Source organism: Nicotiana sylvestris, chromosome 8 (assembly GCF_000393655.2).
Source record: "Nicotiana sylvestris chromosome 8, ASM39365v2, whole genome shotgun sequence".
In the NCBI taxonomy this organism is placed as follows: Eukaryota; Viridiplantae; Streptophyta; class Magnoliopsida; order Solanales; family Solanaceae; genus Nicotiana; species Nicotiana sylvestris.
In genome coordinates this window covers 151,936,313-151,942,059 of record NC_091064.1, presented here as the reverse complement: position 1 = coordinate 151,942,059, position 5,747 = coordinate 151,936,313, and positions in this window count along the sequence as shown.

The following is a 5,747-nucleotide window of genomic DNA, read 5'->3' as shown; positions in this document are numbered from 1 at the left end:
ACACACTTTTTTACTGTGTTCTGCACTTCCACTATATTCTTAGAACCTAGGTCCTGCCCCACTTGTGTGAGCTTTGCTTTGGGACCCTTGAGCTCTCTCTAAACTTGGACACATAATGGCTGGCCCTTCCACACTACACTCATTTCTATCTGGTTATGCAAACCTGGGTGTAAGCACTGCCCGCGGTCCCTTGAGACCCTTCAGGAACTTTGACACACCCAAGTATGAGAAAGGCTTTGAACATCATTGGCATTTGAGGTAGTTTATTCCATAACTCAGAGAGGAAGTCAGAATAAGGCTTTCTATGGTTGTAACTTCTTATTTTGCACTATTCTGATGTAATTCAGTCACTTTTGATCTGTAATAATTTGTAGCAAATATTGGGGGCTGGCTAGTGAAAAGGGATGGGTGATTATGCATGCTTCATCTATTAGAAGAGTAGATAACATGACTATAGGATCTGTTTAATAAATTCTGCATGTTTTACTTCCATACTTAGATATGATGCCTATAGGATCTAAATTGCTATAATCAGACATCATGCCTATAAGATTAAAATCGATATTTTCATAGAAGTCATGCCTATAGGAATTTCGCTGTGATCAGATAAATTTTGCCTATTTCACTTCATGTTTAATTAGATATCATGCCTATAGGACCAAATCAGCCTTTAATACTTAGATACCATGTCTGTAGGAATTAAAATCACCTATAACAAAATCATGTCTATATGATCTGAAACCAGTTTAGTTAAAAAATCAGTTTAACTTGTACTATTCTGGATCAGTTTAAACAATCTACTCCATTTATTAATACGGTTTAGAAAGCATGCCTATAGGATCCAAATCACTCGTTTAAAGGTGTTACTGCTTTGCTACCTTCTTAATCAGTAATAGATATCATACTTATAGTACATCACCAATACACACTTAGGCAAGCCTTAGGAAATAATGACAAAACTGAATCCACCTTTTGTTTAGTTAGCAACTGCTACAACCAATGGGCAGGCCTGATTCGGACTTCTTATCAGAGTTATGTAATAAATTGGTCTGCTTCAACAATTAAAACACCCTACCTTAGTACCTTTAAATTCTGACCCTAAATGTGCTTAAGTCATGCTATTTATGTGCTTTATTTGAGTAGGTATACATGATCCACATAATTGTTTACATGTTTCCCCTAATATGCAGTCCTATGTGTTTTGTATGTCGCCTTAGCCTTTTTACCTTTAAAACCCAAGAGTCAGCCTAAAATCCTCCCTCTTATAGGAATAGTAGTCCTAAATTCCTCCGGGACTGATAGAAATGGGACGGGTAATAGCATGAAATAGAGGTCAAGACTAATCCGCGCTTTAATACCTTAACGGGGTGGGAAGGATAGACATGGATATGATGACCGGTGCGCTAATACCATGTGTATCCCCTCTTCTAAGGAGTGTCATACCGGGTATCGCATTGATGTGATACATATTATAAATAAACCTAGGACCCCCCCCCTCCTTTTTTCATATTCTCAAGTATTTGTAGAACTATAACTCCTTTTCAAAATTCGCTTTTTAATAATTGTTTTCAAACTCTTATGTGTTTAAACTCAAATCCCCTACTATTTGAACCTATATTTGTCTATCTGCTAATTGTATAAAATTCACATAACTGTCTAACCGGAAACCACACTAGTGCATCTTGAGGGGTGTCTTACACCTTCCCCTTAGGAAAATTTCAAGACCTTACCCTATCTCTGGTTATCAAACAAACTTAGAAATGAACTCTATAGTTGTCCTAATGCACCTTAAATCATTAGGTGGCCACTCTTCAAATGCAAACCTAGTTCCCAAAAGGAATGAGTTGTCCCATACCCAAAAATGTCATAAACCCGATTTTCCAATGCGAAGAGGGAAAAAGGGGGCGCGACAAGAATATGTCTAGTAAATTGTGGTAATTACTAGGGAGAGAGTTACGACAGTCATAACACTCATGATCAGTAGAGAATACTTAGGCGAAATTATAGAAAACGTAGCGGGAAAGATTCCGACAATAGGGAAAATCATAACTGTAGACCTCCTTAATCCTGTCTCTAACCCTTAGTATCTTTGGTTGTTAATTTACTATTTTAATTTGTTAGTTAATTAGTTAAAGACAAGAATCTTAATATCTATAAGTAGGAATTATTCAAGCTTGTCTTCTTGGTGATAGTGAATAGTTGTAGCTAAGCCTTAGTTCTCTGTGGGATTCGACTCCGGACTTGTAAACCAGATTATATTTGTAACGACCACTTAGTCCTTTTTATAAGTCATAGTTGGGCATGATCAAACTTTGGCACCATTGCCGGGGAACAAACGGTGTAGCTGTAGATGTATATATTGCTAGCTCCGTTAGTGATTTTGGACTTAGGAGCATGTTCGGAATGGAATTTGGAGGTTCGTGGTAGAATTAGACTTGAATTGGCCATGTTAGAAATTTGGCATTTTTCGGTCGGCAGCGAAAATTTTGATATCGAAGTCAAAACGGAATTCTGGAAATTGGAATAGATTCGTAGTGTCATTTTTTATGTGTGTGCAAAATTCAGAATTTTGGAAATCCTTAGGCTTGAATCCGGGAGTATTTGGGTGTTTTGATGTTGTTTTGAGTGTTCCGGAAGTTCAATTAAGTTTTTATGTTGATATATGACTTCTTGGTATGTTTGGTAGAGGTCCCGAGGGCCTCGGGTTGATTTTAGGTGATGGACGGATCAAGGATGGGATTTGAGGAAATGCTTAAGATTTCCTTCATCTCTCATAACCGCACCCGTGGAGTGGGGACTGCAGGTGCGAGTGCTGCAGAAGAGCAAAGGAACCGCATATGCAGAGGTTTGGAAGGCTGGGCAGGAACTGTAGGTGCGGTGGATAGTGCGCTCTTGCGAGACCGCAGAAGCGGGATCTGGGCAGTTAAGTGAAAACCGCAGGTGCGGCGCTTGGACCGCAGATGAGGTCACGCAGATGCGAGACATTGGGTTGTAGGTGCGAGATGCCTGGGAAGAAAGTATATAAGGAACTCTTCGCGAATTTTGGCCATTCTTCACCATTTTGCATCCGATTTTAAAGCTTTTAGAGGGTTTAGAAGAGGGAATCTAGGGGGGTTTTCGAGGAGGTAAGCTACTTGAACTCAATACTCATGATTATGGTGATTTTCAGTTGTTTAAACATGTAATTAAAAGAAATTATGGATGAAATTGAGGGATTAGGGCTTGAAATTGGAGAGTTTAATTTGGGGATTTGAGAAACCATTTGTTGTCGGATTTTGATGAATTTGGTATGTATGGACTCGTGAGTGAAAATAGTTTCTAGTTTTGTGATTTTTGTTGAATTTCGAAATGTGCGCCCGGAGGCCGGGTTTGGGTAAATTTTGGAATTTTGGTCTAAATTGATAATTTTTCATATGGAATTGATTCACTGGCCTATACTGATTGCATTGTATTGCTTTTGGTCATACTCGGGACTTCGGAGGCCGATTCCAGAGGCAAGGGCATCGTGGAGTAGGGATTTGTCTGGTTCGAGGCAAGTAACGATTGTAAATCTTGTCCTGAGAGTATGATACCCCTATTTTCACATCGTTTTACTATTGTGAGGTGACACACATGCTAGAATATGAGCGTGTGGGCGTGCACCATTGGGATTGTGACTTGATCCGTCCCATAGCAACTATTTAGTTGCGTATTTGATTGAAACTATATGATACTTATGTGATTTAGAAAGAATTTTTGGGCCTTGTTCCAAAGCTGTTGGGACCCTTAGGGGCCTTTTCTTATTATCCTCTCACTGTTTTGATTTAAAAATCTATACTCAGCCATGCTACATTTACTGATTTTATAACTCAGTCTTTATTACTCCATTTTGATGCATAAAATTATTTTGGGCTGAGCACCCTGTTTTACTGATAGCCCGAGTGGCTTGAGATATTTCTGATTGAGTGAGGCCGATGGCCTGTGTTGTAAGGATATTATGGGATCGGGTTGTGCGTCGTAGCATGATGTTACTCATTTATAATTATGAGAGGCCGAGGGCCTGATTAATTTATGCCATGAGGTGGCTTGTTATAGCGCTTGGGCTGTAGGAGCCCCTTTGGAGTCTGTACACCCCCAGTGAGTGTGGGTACCCTGAGTGAGTGATATGATGTTGTCCGAGGGGCTGTTCTTGATCCATGTTGTGCCCGAGGGGCTATTTACGAGTGACTACGAGGTTTGCCCGAGGGGCTGATTCTGAGTAATGTTATGCCCAAGGGGCGGTTTATGATACATATTTGCCTGAGGGTTGTTTATGATTTTCATCGCTTTTACTCTAAATTGCATTGAACCTCTGTTGAAACTGTTGAAAAATATCTTCAAATGATTCTTACAAAAACTAAATTTTTAAACGAGATGATTTGGCTCATATACTGATTCGAAAGTATGTTATACTCACTGAAATTTCATGACGTGGATTTTATGTGTTTCCTACTGCTCAGTCTTTATTTACCTTTATTACTTACTGAATTGGCGTACTCACATTACTTCATGCACCCTATGTGTAGATCCAGGGGTTGTTGGACGTGCTAGCGATTGTTGATTTTCATCCGACGCGGATTTGTGGAGTTAGCAAGGTATCTGCATGGCGATCGCAACCCTGCTCTTCACCCTCCTATCTTCCTTTAGCTGTTATTAGTAGTTTTCCCCAGACTGTATTAGTCTTAGTTTTTATCGGACTGTTTCTTAGTATATGCTCATGACTAGTGACACCCCGATGTCGGTTTTTTATTTCTTTCCGCACTTTGTTATTCAAGCTTATATTATGAAGTTTTATTATTTAATAGCTTAAAGACATCTTCATATTTGGATTATCGAGTTGTTTTGGTAAAAAAAGTCGACTCGCCTAGTTTTACGTTAGGCGCCATCACGACATGGTAGATTTGGGTCGTGATAGGTCATTTCATGAATATTATTCTTTGTACCTTATTCTTTGTTATTTGAGAATTATTTTACTTAACTTATATACAGTTATGATTTTTTAAAAATATTTTAGGTGTAATCTAACTTTTATATTTAAAATTCATTTTTCATAAAATTTATCTTTTTTTGGACAAACTCTTGTAATAATTTTTTTTAATCAAAGAAAAAATATTTATTTAACTATGAGTTTTTGGTATGACTAATACTATTGATATGGTAATTTCATGTGCATGAGAAAAAGGTATAACTTAGCTACGTAAGTTTATTGTCCCTCAATTTGTGGCTATATCAAGTTGTCATAATAAAAACTTGTAACTATTAATCTAATTATTACCAGAATTTTTTATAACTTGAATAAACAATTTCTTTATGATTGAATATTTATTTTAAATTATTTATTATGGCTAAATATCACTACAATAACTTCAAATGGGTGATGAGAGCTTATACTTAGCAATGGATATTATTTTGAAAATAAATTTGTAGCTATTGAGCCAGCCATTACTATATTTTTTTATAATTTAAGCAAAAATATTCATTTAGTTATAATATTTTATTTCAAGTAATTTTTGTGGCTAAACAGTTAGTATTGCTACAATATCTTCAAATACACGGAAAAAATTTCTATTAGCTACAAAATTGAATTGTATGAATAAGTTGTAGCTATTAAGCCACTTATTGCCATGGATTTTTATAGCTTGATACAAAAAGATCTATTTAGTTATAACATTTTATTTCTAGTAATTCTTTGTGGCAGGTTGTTATTGCTACAATAACTTCAAATGCGT